Source organism: Atta colombica, unplaced genomic scaffold (genome assembly GCF_001594045.1).
Source record: "Atta colombica isolate Treedump-2 unplaced genomic scaffold, Acol1.0 scaffold32, whole genome shotgun sequence".
In the NCBI taxonomy this organism is placed as follows: Eukaryota; Metazoa; Arthropoda; class Insecta; order Hymenoptera; family Formicidae; genus Atta; species Atta colombica.
In genome coordinates, this window is record NW_017259426.1 from 1993270 (window position 1) to 2006939 (window position 13670).

General features: G+C 42.3%; 1 long non-coding RNA gene across 3 annotated transcripts in view; it reads right to left on the bottom strand.

Moving 5' to 3' along the window:
• Positions 1 to 13670, bottom strand: part of LOC108690388 — a 315031-nt gene that overhangs the window by 196871 nt on the left and 104490 nt on the right. The window contains exon 4 of one of the 3 annotated variants that reach the window (XR_001931881.1): positions 6490 to 6551. The exons of the other annotated variants lie outside the window; for them this stretch is intronic. This is a non-coding gene — a long non-coding RNA (uncharacterized LOC108690388). Of the gene's footprint in view, positions 1 to 6489; positions 6552 to 13670 lie in introns of those variants that run through there. 3 annotated transcript variants of the gene reach the window in all.

Genomic DNA, 13670 nt, shown 5'->3' on the forward strand with positions numbered 1-13670 from the left:
CACACACACACATATATATGCTGCCATTCGTATTTCTCTCGCAACTCGCGACCGTATCTCATAGTCTATTCGATATGAGATCGAGGAGAATTTGAAACCGCGCTATTCTTCTATACGCAGTGCGAAGTGTGTTTTACGATGAAAAACGTCCAATGGGCACTGGCCGCCACCTTATTTACGATAGAGAATTTATGACCATGTCGCAACAAGGCGATACAACTGGAAATTTATATCTATAAATGGTTCTCCGATATCGAGTGTCATCGTTAATTTGACGATAAGTACCGTGACTCGCGATTCTTTACGAAAAGTATTATTTACGAGTATCGCACAATCCATAGATGACAATTATCAGAATCCGATAATTCGTATAAGACAATTCAAGTAACCCTACACTCAGATTCATCGCGATATGCAAAAAGAAATGTTTATTTTTTGAAAGACCTCGTTCGAACCGTTGTTCTCGACTTGGAGTCATCTATTCTCGTCCTGATGAATATACTCCTGAGACTACAGGCTACTAGAGAGCGACGAAGGGGGAGCGAAGCTGGGTCGGAAAGCTCTCGATGGTAGATAACGTCGGTCCGTTTGTCTTCGTAATAATATTGGCCCGCGGTCCGTCATCCTGCTTAAACGGGTCTACAAACGCAAACACAGTGGCCGAGCCAGTTAATTAATGTACGAGTTGTAACGTTGTTAACCTACAATCACAGTTACATAGCACTGACGTAGCGATAACTCACTCCGTCGTGGCATTCGCGCATACGTGGCTTACGCTACTTGACACCCGAGTACATTCATTAGCACGGTAAGGACGAAATAATTCTAATAGTCTAAGGTGATTATATCAAGAAAAACTCGTTCCTTACAAAATTGAGAAGACGCGGTCTCGTCAGAGATCAATCTTGGCGAACGGGATCCTGCTTGACCATGCATTCCTGTCGTGCATATTATCCGCGAGCAGACATGAGGAGGTCATTCGCAAAAGAAAAATGTCAAAGAGGTCAGTCTTTTGATCAGATGCCGAAGATGTATGCGGTTTAATATCGCTCGAGAAAGAAAGAAAGAAAGAGACGAGTAAGGAAGAAAATCCTCTCTCTCTCTCTCTCTCTCTCTCTCTCTCTCTCTCTCTCTCTCTCTCTCCGCGACAGTCTCGGCGGAATACACGTACGGTTCGTGGTACGAGTGGAGATCCGGTCCACTCACCGCTCGTCGTCTCGTTGACAAATGTCTCGAGCATCCCCTGGGCATCTCCTCCTTCTCTTGGCTTAGGTTCACTATCATCCCTTAACTCGCACTATCGAGCCACTCTCGAGCGAGCCTTGCGGAACGTTAATCCAAAGGAACGAGTCACCCCTCGTATGACACACGAAGACCATTCAATTACCCGATGATGAACATCGTCGCCTGTCAGTTTGTAAATTACTTGCATTATTGTCGAAATAGTTAAGCACTATTTTACAAAAAAAAAAAATGTTATTTATCTATTGTTATATAAATAAAATATTGTTTATTCGCTATAAACTATTATAAATTCTTTCATATTTTTTTATGCACGTATTTGCACACATAAATTAAAAATTTATTTAAAATTTTCCTTATATTGTTTATTTCACGTAAGTTGTTATTGTTTGCGATGATATTTATCAGTAACTAGGCCATAAAAAAATTATTATTCGCAAGCGTCTCGAATATTTTCCATTTTTCTTATCTGTCACGTATCACGTGTCTCCGATTAATCCGTCACTTTGCAAAATACGTGTGCAAAGCGATCGGCTATCTAATTAATTTTCGACGACTCCATTTCTGGTATCGTAATTCTATTTTGCGACACTGGCGTGATATTTCCGTGTATTATTGTCGGGAGCGTCGTCGAAAATACGTGTCGGATAATTAATTTTTATCCAACCGTGATTGTAAGTGAAGTGATTTAATTATGTTATTAAACGTATGTCAGTTGACTGTAAGTAGGAAAATTGCAGCGAAAATATCGACGCGGATAAATTGGCAAGTGGAGACAATGCGGATAAGATATAAGTAAATAGTCGACATTCCCAATAAAAGTATTTCTATTCTCGACCCGCGTCAAACGATAAAATATAATTTCGTAATGACATATCCATTTCTTTTTCAAAGATTATTCAATTACTTAGTAATAACATCGCCTTTTGTAAAATGTCGCCATAAGAGAATTAATTCTTAAATGATCTTATTTCTGTTAAATCTCAATTCTTTAAATGTAATTGGTTCAGAGGTATTTTATCAATTTCTTCTCTAAGTTTAATCAATTACGTCACTCGTACGCGGAGACATTTCCTACCTCAATACTCAAATAGAACCTTCCGCCTGTGTCTCTCACTTTTCATGAACCCAAACGGGAGTTTACGTATTCATGCCCACGCGACATGTCGGGGAAAACGACGTAGAAAGTGTACGAGCGAGGGAAAAAGGGACATGGATAACGGTAAAGCTATGGAAAGAAGAAAAAAAACGAGAAGGAGAACCTCTTGTAGGATGAAGGGATGGAAAAGTTTACAGCCCGTGTCCGAGAGATTCGTGCCGGGGCAGTCGATAAAAAATGTTTCTCGCGCTGAGATAATAAAAGTGCGAATAAGCGACAGGCGGCAGGGAGCGAGGAAAGGAGATGTATGATGCAAGGAGACAAGTGAGGGTGGTGATCGAGAGTGGGTGGAGTGCAGGAAAAGGGTCGACGTGGCGGATGTTTGAAATATTCCCCCGTCCGACTCGAGGCTCGCGATGGGAAATCTTTATTGATTCGTACCCGTCGACTGTGGCGCGTATATGGCTCCGGGTCAATATGATTTCTCTGCTTGGCTCTTCGCGTCGGCTGCTCGCATGTTTTGTATATCTTCGTGAACACATATATACACATATATACACGTATAGGTGCAATCTCTTATACTACTGCGGCTGTGCTGCACGTTTGACATTATTTGTAGAAAATCAAGAATAGAAAAGCATGAGATATTCTTCAGGAAAAACTTATTCTGTGTATAAGTATTATTAATAAATTATAAATATCGCGATTTGTTATAACAATAATACAACTCAAAAAATAAAACTTTTCAGAAAATAAATTTTAATATTTTTTAAATATTTTTAAATATTTGGAAATCATTAAAATTTTGTGATATTAATTTTAAAATATAATTTTAATGTAATAACTGATTATCGAGGAATAAAAATATATATATTCTTTCTTTTTTCTTTAAGTTTTCCATTCTTCTTCTGCAAGCAATTAAAAAAATTTAATTGTTGCAGCAAATGAATGATATTATATAATTCTTATTGCTTGAAATATAAATAAACCATAGATATTTGTTAATTCCTTAAGTGACAAAAACTTTTTTAAAAGTTTAACTGTATTGCTTTTTTAATTATATTTTTTTCCGATTTTGTAAATTGAAATGATTCTTGTTAATGAAATAGAATTATCGATACGATATTATTATTCGAGAATAATTCCTGAATACAAGATACTTGCGTCGAGGTATAATCAATCCTGGATATTACATGTCTCTTACGCGGCACTACAGATAGCAAATGAGCCAAGTGGATCAATCAACTGTTTGCCAAATGATAGCTTCAAAGCTCGTTACGGCACCCTCTCGTGTACGTATATGTATGTACATCATCAACGAGCGAAATCTTGGTTCAGGTTTACTGCGGCGGCTAAGGAAGCTTCTCAAATGTTTGTACCCGCCAATGTACGTCATCAACGCGTTACGTTTACGCAACACCGCAGTGTCGGCCGCTTAGGTGTGTGTACATCCATCGGTGGTTGGCTAAGCACAGGTGAAGACAAGGGAAATGTAGGGATATATTGCTTGACGCTGGTTATACGACAGCGTTAAGTTGCTTGATAGGGGACGTAATGATGGAAAACACACGTGGCAACTGCGGCAACTCTGCATTTCGGTCCCCTTCTTTAAAGTGTCAACGGAAGAATCGGCCATCCATCTCAATCTTTTTCGCGAATTTCGCGAATACATATGCATCACTTTGATACCTCCATTTAGAATTTCATTAATGCATTCCTTGTCCTTCTTATTCCAATCCTGAACTAATAATTAGTAACCATGTTTACAGTAGTAAGTTCTTCGCCTGCTTGATTATTTTCTTAGACATTAGGTAATCAAAAGCGTTGTCTCTCTTCTGAAGTAAAGTTATCCCTGTGCGACATTATCCCATTTGACGAACTCGGCCATAATGGCAGGGCAACTGGATAAAGTTCGACAATCTGGCAAAGTCGCAAGCGGGGTGGCGAGCATTTAAGGATAACGCGTACAAATCTCGCCAGCTCGGTGCGGAAGGTGGATTCTGGGCGTGTCTCCATCTGGCGACTCGGCGCCTATTAATTAATCGACGCGCAGCCAAGACTAACTGCAAGTTAATAAGCAAATTGCCACGCAATAAAGTTAGTGCCAAGTAGTAGAGTAAAGGGAATATATAGGGATAGGAAGTGGAAGCGGGCACAAGTCAGCGCGAATCGGCGTCCTCGCTCCGTTATAACAGTTACACCCTCTGCGGGGCCACAGATGCGGCTTGCTATTCGCGCGAATCTCCCTTCATTTCAATGCCTTACAGTACCCCATATAATTTAACGTCATTCATCCGACTCGCTTATTGAAGCACTCGTATTAAAATCTGGTAAAAATTCCGCTTGCACCAGTCAAAAGTTATACGCAAAATTACATTTCTAAAGTTTAATTATACGATGATTATTGCGAAGGGACAGACTTAAGAAAAATGCTGTCGCTTCATAAGAAATCAGTAATTTTTATGATCTTAAAACATACCATTAAGTAAAATCGATTCGCGCAAACGTTCGCGAAAAACCGATCGCAAATGTCTAAAGGCCGTCGTTTTAGTATCGCTTACAATAGCGGGTAAGTATGTCGGCCGGATGGGGAACACAAATAAATCCATCTGACGACCAATGAGAATATTCTATCAATCAGGCGGCTCTCTCGCAGCCGCGTTTAATTAACACGGAATCGCACTCTCGTTGCCGGCAACGAGACTGACAATGTGTTTGAGCCGAACGAGTGTCGAATAAAATTATCGCTCGACTCGACATCCACACTCTTTGCTCGTCTCGTTGGGGTATGGCTGGCAATAACGATAATAATACTTCATGCAAATCCTTTAATATCCGTTGATGAAGCTACCTCGGCGTTCCCCCATTCCGGGCTTCACGACACCCTCGGGGATGTTAGACGCGGCATCGCTCTTCCCTGGACATGCCCACCCGTCCTTCGATTCAGTGCAGTTGACACTCTGAGAAATGACATGCTTCATTATTATAATATCGTCGCGGCACGAGAGACGCGTATGCGTATTGGTGCGCGTCTCAACGATTTCATTATATTCATGCACACGCACCGGCGCCATTTGTCCCCGGCCGCGAAATGCAAAGTGTCTGAGACAAACTGTGAGGGATCGAATGAGGCCCAAGCATATGTACGTATATCGAAGCGTAATTTATCTGGAATGTCGTCCCGCCCGTCCTTATCATCCATCATTGTGTTACAGCTCAGACGTCATATTAACAACTTGAAGATCATTTAACCATTACAAGTGGTAAAAGAACACCGTATATTTGAATATTATACGATATAAAAATCGCAACATAAATTCGTAATTAGATTTGTTAATGCCGAAAAGATTATATAAAAATATTAGAAACCATTGTAAAAGTATCGCGGGGACAAGCTAAAGTTTTTTCCCTCTTGCCGCTTGGTATACTCTTGTAGCTTACCAACGAGGGAATATGAGAGGCGAAGCGAGAGGGACGGATAGAGCCTCCCACGAAGTTCCCCTGATTCGCTGGCGTAGACTCTCGTAAAGCTTAAATAAAGATAACCGAGGCTTAGGGTTGATATCATGCTGAGGGGGCGTTACGGCTGGTTGAGTCAACGAAATCAATTTATTCTCCCCTCCCCACCCATGAGCCACCATCCCTCCTCGGCCCTCCTTCGGAATCTCCTGTCTCGGCAAGGCGGTAGAAGACAGGGAAAAAGAGGGTGTGTATTGTACACGCACACGCACCACGCCAAACGTACAGAACCACCTTCGCTACTATACACATGGACATTTGTGGAAACGTAGAACGGGGTTGAAGTGCGATCGTGCGGAGAGACTCATCTGGTTTAATGGCGAGTTTATTTGGGTCGATTCCCCACCTTTTAATCAACAGGATTGCCGCTCAGACCGCCTACCGACACGGCCACGGACGACTACCGTGTAGGCCCACATTCTCTGCCTCACCACGTAAAATCATCCCCGTGAAGCCACCCCCCTTACCGCGATTCCACTCTCTGCCTCTCGAGTGAACGTCTCCCTCTTTCCCGCATACTCCCGTTTCGCCCTCCCACGTGCTGGAAAAGACGAGCTTGTGGCTGTTGGTTGGCGAGCTTTCGAAACCGCGGGGACGGTTATTACCACCGGCTAATCCCGGAGCTCGTTGCCTTCGTCCATTCTCTCTTCACTTCTCCTTCGTTCTTTCTGTTCTCTCCTACGACGCCTCTCTGTCGAATAAACGTCCGCAGTTAAATGAAATAAAATAACTCTTCGTCGTTCAAGCAACGATCCAATAGGTACTTAAGACAAAGTTAGCTGAGAAAGAAATTATCTAGGGTAACGTTATATATACAATGTATATACACTGTATAAAAGCTTTATATATGCGCATTTAGAATACGAGTATCATAAATATTATTATCAACAACGCAATGATATGCAAAGTCCCAAAAACGCTTCCGGCTCTAAACTCAATCTGTCGGTGGCACGAAAAATAAAATGAAAATTTCATGTTTTTCCACGAACGATCGAAGGTAGTCTGTTCACCGCGGTAATCCCTAGCCATAAAGGGTCAGTGTAGAGAAAGAAGGCAGCTAACGCGTTACAGGAGAAAGAATCCAATATGGACGTTGGTCAATCCGATTTCACGGACCCTTCACTATCCGTCAAATATGTTATTAGATTCCCTCCTGCGTAATATCAGCGACTACCAAAATCCCGGTTAATGTCCGCAGGTCTGTGATCCAAACACGATGCTCGAGAACGGAAAATCCTTGAAGAAAAAAAAATAATTCGTCATCGAGACAGTCTTTCTGACATAAGTCCAGCAGACATCGTCAGTGTCGTTAGTGTTATGTTCATCATGAGAGACATGCTCTATTATTTAAAGCATGAAGTGGAAACCGAGATAAGATGTATCGCTGAATAAATGTTGGTGCTGATGTTAACCCTCGTGGACCGTTTCCTGACCGTCACTTATTTCATCAACTATATCTTCGACATGTCCAGCCGACGGCACATTCGCGAGTACAAATCAAATTTTAAATCACAAAGAAATATATTTTTAAGAAAATATGCAGATAAAAAGTCCATATCATATTTAATATAACAGAAATATTCATGGAATTCGTTGATATTAACGGGATTGAAGAAAAATGGCAACCGATAGCCACGTTGCAGTTGCAGGTTCGCAACTCTTCTTTCGTTTCTCGTGCTAACTCGATCCTATAAATCGTACGTTCAACGAGTAGTAACGCCCAACTCGTTTTGGTCTGGTCACAATCGGAACAATGACGCGGAGAATGTACCCTACCGGCAAGGCAGAAATATGGCGGTCCTCCTGCTCGATTCAGTTCGTCGGCTAGTCGAGAGATAGGAGAATAAGAGGAAACGTGGAGGATGATCAGACGTAGAGAGAAAGAGAACAATGTCATACAGCGTGCGATGAAAAAGAGAGAAACAGTTAGACACGAGGTGAACGAGGAGGAGGAGGGAAGGTGGAGGAGGAAGTCGCGGACTCCACCTTCTTAATTCAGGGAGAGGCGATAAAAATGACAGAGCCACTGCTCGCCTGCGCTGACTTATATCCATTTACTACACAACGGGTGCCTGACAAAAAATAAGAATGGAATAAATAATAGCTTGCTCCTCATTCAAAGGATAACAAATGCGTCTCTGAAAAGGTTCCGGCTGACAATGGAGTGGAGAGTAGCTTACACACGGTCGCGCCCTGTCTCGCGTGTCGACTCTTCTCGCTCTCTCGTGTCTTCCTTCTAGAGTCGTAAAGAATGCTCGCGGTTGTGTAACGAGAGTGTCCGCGACGTAGAGTTCCCCGCCTTGCTTAATGTTCGACCTCTGTGCCGGACAAAATGACAAATTATATTGCAGAATATGTTACTTCGAAAGTGAACCAAATTTCGAAAATAACGTTGAAATCGGCGTACCACATACGACTTTGGAGTGTAATATGATCGTGTAAAGGAAAATACAAGAGATCGAAATCGCTTAGAAGAAGTTCCGTGCCCCTTTTTGTTCAATAGCAACGAGAAGAAAATGATTTGTCGTCCATTCGTTCCGGCTGTCATCGAGGCTTATAACACGTTCCCATCATATACACGCAGGAAACGTGCGGAATGTCGGAATACGGGTGCAAAAGAAAAGCAGTTGAGCCAATAGGGGTAACAATGCAGATCCTGATGCGATCCGCGTGCATCGCAGGTCTGGTTCTGTATACCGTAGTCTACGAAAGGAACATCAGGACGAATGACAGGAGCGACGTGTCGACTTATATCTCGCTGTGTATAGAGTAGCCGTAAAGCGACTAAATCCGCGTCACCGGGAATAGCGACGTGAATAATGAAAGGGGAACGCGGGCGGGCAACGGGGAATCACGGTGGCACAATTCGGCGTGTATAGCAAAATGCACAAGGGTAGAGAAAGGACCCCTTTTCCCATTCTAGAGGGGGGAGGGTTAAGGTGGGCTCGCGCGGCACAATACGAGCAGTCGCGGTCCGTTGTTGCGCGCTGGGCCTAATCCGATTAGAGCATGCACCAAAAAGAGCAAACGCCCAAATCGCATTTATATTAGCTTCGTGAATGAGTCGTAAATATTTATGTTGCAGAGGCCCGTGGAAGAGCGGGCACCGCTAATCGGTTCAAGGATGTCGTCAACAATTGAATTGAATTTTTTCGGGCAAACTTTTGCGAAGTCGCGAGAAGTCTCTTGAAATTCCGGTCTCAAATAAATCGACACAAAACGTTTTTTTTTTCGTTAACTCTTGTAGATTTACATTTTGTAAATTTCATAATCTTAGACAATTGTAAATCTTCGTTTTGATCACTTTTCAGAAAGTTAACTGGAAAATTTGTGACGGTGATTAAATTCGCGCGGACGGAATTTATCAGCGTAAAAAAAATGCCAACACCTCCGGCAAAGTATTGAAGAGCCCCTCTCTAATTATTCGGCATCGGTGAGTCTTTAGTTCGTGGGGCGCATCAATCACCAGCGCCTTGTCAGATGATCGTGCAATTCCTGTCCGAATCGCGCGCGCTGTCGCGCTTGAACGGAGGACAAAATTTCTTCTTTCGCTCCTCGGGTCGCGGCTGCAAATGAGTTTATAAAGGCAATATCTCCGTTCGCGGTGTAGTTCGTCGAACCGCCGTCGCTGCTATCGCCATCATTGTCATCGTTGTCGACGTCTACGTCGCCAATTCCTCTTTCCCGCGCGCAGCGCTAATAATAAAGTTTCCTCGGGTGGTTCGACAACGCGTAGACAGATTTTTAAATTTCCCGTCACAAGGAAGAATCACCTCCTACCCGCTTGCTCTGCCTTTTTTCCCTTTCACCCTTTCTTTCTCCTTTCATCGCTTCTTCTCCTGCTGTCTTCTTCTTTTCGCTTACTACCCCCGGCTAGATTCTCGATATAACCACTGAAGGCGACGAAGTAGCGGGGTGAGTCCTCCCCCAAGACCGAGGGAAAAATTAATAAAGTTGAGGAACAAAGTAAGTTGGATGGCGTAATGCTGCTGCTGCCAGGAGAGAAGTGGGAGAAGGCTGGCGCAAAGAGAGGGCGGAAGGCTTCCAAGGGTGGACTTTATTATAACGGAGTGTCGACTCTTTTATGCTTCCTCCGCCACCTCTCGCTTCCTCTTCTTCTTTTACCTCTTCTTCCTCCTCTGCTCTTTTTTACTTCTCGCCTTAGCTGTTATCTCGTCGCGTTGCAAGTACTGATATACACGTGGTAGTTTTACTTAGCTTCGGCAAAGCAACATTGTATACTCCCCGTCGTAGTTTTCCTTCCTTACTTTCATCGTTATCTTGTATGCTACGGTTTCATGTTTGTTCGTTCAATACACGGTGAAAAAATTAAAACGTAGCTGCGAGATGGTTTTATATGTTTTATCTTGAGCATAGAATTTTTGTGTTATTAATTTCTAATCAGATGTTTTCTATCTGTAATAATTATTTATAGTGTAATGAATTTGATTTATACTTGATGTAGAAATTAATTGAAGTAAGATGGATATGAGAAGAGATGAAAAATCAATCGTAACTCGCAAAGAACCATCGCTTACTCAAAGGTTGCATCAACGCTTCGATATCCAATAGACGATGTTCAATGCAATTGGGAGAAAAAAAAAGAAAGGCAGAGAAAGATGCGAAAGGCAAAGAAAGAAAAAAATAATAAAAATGTAAGGAACGAAGGGAGAAGAAAACAATTCGAGGGAGAGAACGTGCGAAGGGGATGAAGGTAGAAAATAGCAAATGGAGAGGGATGGACACGAGTAGAGCGAGAAAGAGAGGATGATCACTCGCGCAACGGTTGATGGACAGCGGCGCCAATTTGACGGTCGGAGGCTCTGGCCACGTGGGGCTCTTTTTTTGGTGGCGATGGCCGACCCTCCCCCACAAACGACTGCCAAGAGCCGCTGAATATTGCATCGGCTGTTTGAAAGGGCTGCTGCAGAGCGTACTGTAGAGAGAAAAAGAGAGAGGTAGATATGAGAGGCGGTGGCTACAGGGAGAGGAGAGTAGGATGGGAAACTAGGGGGAAACGAGTAACTGAGAGAGAAAGAGAAAAAGAGCACAGAATGAGTGAATCGGGCGATGGCTAGAGGGTCAGGGTGTAGCGTTGGGTGGCGTCACACGCTCTACCTATACCACCTTGCACCACCTGCTCACCTCCACGGGCTTTCGTTTCCATCACGGCTCGTCGCTGCATATCACACGTCGGTCAAACGCCACTCTGTGCTAGCAATGAAATCGCTATACGTTCGCGCACGTACGCGTTAAGTGTGTGTGCGCGCGCGCATGTACGTGTTCGTGCGCGTGTATTGTGTATGTGTACGCGAATGTGCGCGAAGTACTGGGGAGCCTCTATATCCACGGTGTGCATACGAATTATTTATTCCGCCAGGGCGTCGCTTACCGCTCCGACGGTTACTGGCCGATCATCCGGCCGATTTTCGGCACGGATGACCGTATATGGACCTTTGTTTTGTGGACCAATTTTTCTTTTTCTCTATTTTTTTTTACATTTTCCGTTTCCCTCCGTTTCTGTCTTTCTCACCCACACTACAGAGAGTCGCGACTACGCACGTATTTGGTTGCTCGCAAACATTTCCATTAGAGATATCGGTATTTTAGACATCGTATAAAATAAAGCAAGATTGTCGATCGAGAAACTAACGAATTCATTTCGGATTTTAGGAACAAATATTTACACTAATGTTAAATCTTTGTCCTTTCATTCCTTTGCAGACTTGTAAAATAATGTTAAAAGCAATGTGAAGTGGGGGATTCTTAAGAATCGAGGGGCACTCGTAGCCATGAAAAGAAGATGAGGCGCGAAAAAATTAAACGTCAAACTCTGTGAGGGTTCGCGTCCCTTCAAAAGGCATCACCGGTGAGATGGCATAATCGCAGTTAGGCTCAATTCATTAAGGAATTTAAAGGGTGGCGGAAAACGACAGAGTGAACCCTTAATGGTTTTCCCAATTACGAGTCGGAGTCACTGGATGGTGCAGGTCTCAAAGCTGGCCTAGTCATCCGTAATAAAATAAATTAGGAGAAGAACGGGACGGAATAGTGCAATTATTGGCTTGCCAAGCTTTGCTCGCAAACTAGATATAATGCTTCAGCGCCCCCCCGTCGTGCCTTCGACCACAACGACTTAGCTTACAATAGTTGAATTGATCTATTTGTAATAACGTTCACTATACATTGTTTTTCATTTTCGTATCGTGAAAATCTCCTCAGTTTTTTGATCAGACAAACTCACAAAAAATAACAATTTAAAATTAATCTATATAAATTGATTCTAGCTTCTAAATAAATTATTAACGAAGAAAATAATCATGATAATTTGTTAAAAAATTAGAAAAAAAGATTACATTCAAAAGCGTATAATATTTATAATTACAGTATGCATGGAAAGAATGATTTTACTGTATTTAAAAATTTAGCTAGATAGATCTGAAAATAATTTTATTGGACTACTAATGAAATAATTATATAATTATGAAGAACGTTTAAACGTTGATGACAATGCTGCAAAAAGTTTTAACATTCTAGAAATCAATTTAAGCGTTCTATTTAAATTATTTTGATGATCCAAAATTATTTTCAGATCTGTATCTATTTAGCTGAATATTTAGATACTTTAGTAAAACTGTTCTTTCCGCATATTTTCAAATACAAATTTACGTTTTCTATAAGGAATCTTATTTTCTTCTTGTCTCACCTAAACTCAATCGTTGAGTTATGCGGACTCGCGTTCTCATCGATAGCCGACAAAAACGCATTAAGCAATCCGGTCGCGTACAACTTGAACCAATCCCGCGAGGCGGAACAACGACGACGAATGAGAAGAGAAGCCATTACTAGCGGAAAAGTAAGATCAAGATGCGGGTGGCGTCGTGACGCCTAATGAACCCATCAGCTTGGCGCGTGCCCTCTGCACATAGTTGTGATTAGACTGGGCATTCCGAGACCGTGCCGCGTACGAAACTTATCCCGACTGTGCGACTAGTAGGAGAACCCCACTCGAGTTTCAATTATATCGAAGATTCTCCCGACAGTGTCGTTACTCTGTAAGGATAATAATCGTACGTAAGGTCCGAATAGAGGGGAATGCGACCGGGAGAAAATTAAACATATGTAGATTGATGCGCATTTCTACCAATGTAGATTAACTTCAATTTCGATTTAACTTATTTTTTATTTTCTTCTAAGAATTAGAAAAAAAAAGTAAAGAGTAAATTTAACCGAGATTGAAATTAATCTACATGATACAAATGGGCTTAAATCATAATACAGGGCGCTTAACTTAACGTTGAATTATGTCGTGTTCGCGTAATCTGTACTTTACACGTACAATATCTCTACAAAGATATCATTATTCATGCGTCATTATTCGTGGTCGATCCCTGACGATTTTACAGGGGATACAATGATTTGACACATTAATGCGTGCTAGTCGCTATTCAACGTTAGCAAGTTGTTTCCAAATATTGACAACTCGAACAACTTTCTTACTATTTTGTCGAAACGATATGTCTAACGTGTGAATGCGTAACACAACCGTCTTTACCTCAGGGAGTGAAGCCATAGGGAGCAACAAAAGTCATTCGAAACGTGTTTTCACGAATGACCGTGTAATGACGAATAATGGGACCCTCCTGGACGGCCAGCTTGACATTTATTTCTACGCCGCATGATGCACGAGAAAAGCGATGTGGAATGACTGATGATCGTCTTAAGGTTTCTTGAGACGGGTTCGAGAAAGAGAGAGAGAGAGAGAGAGAGAGAGAGAGAGAGAGAGAGAGAGAGAGAGAGAGAGAGAGAG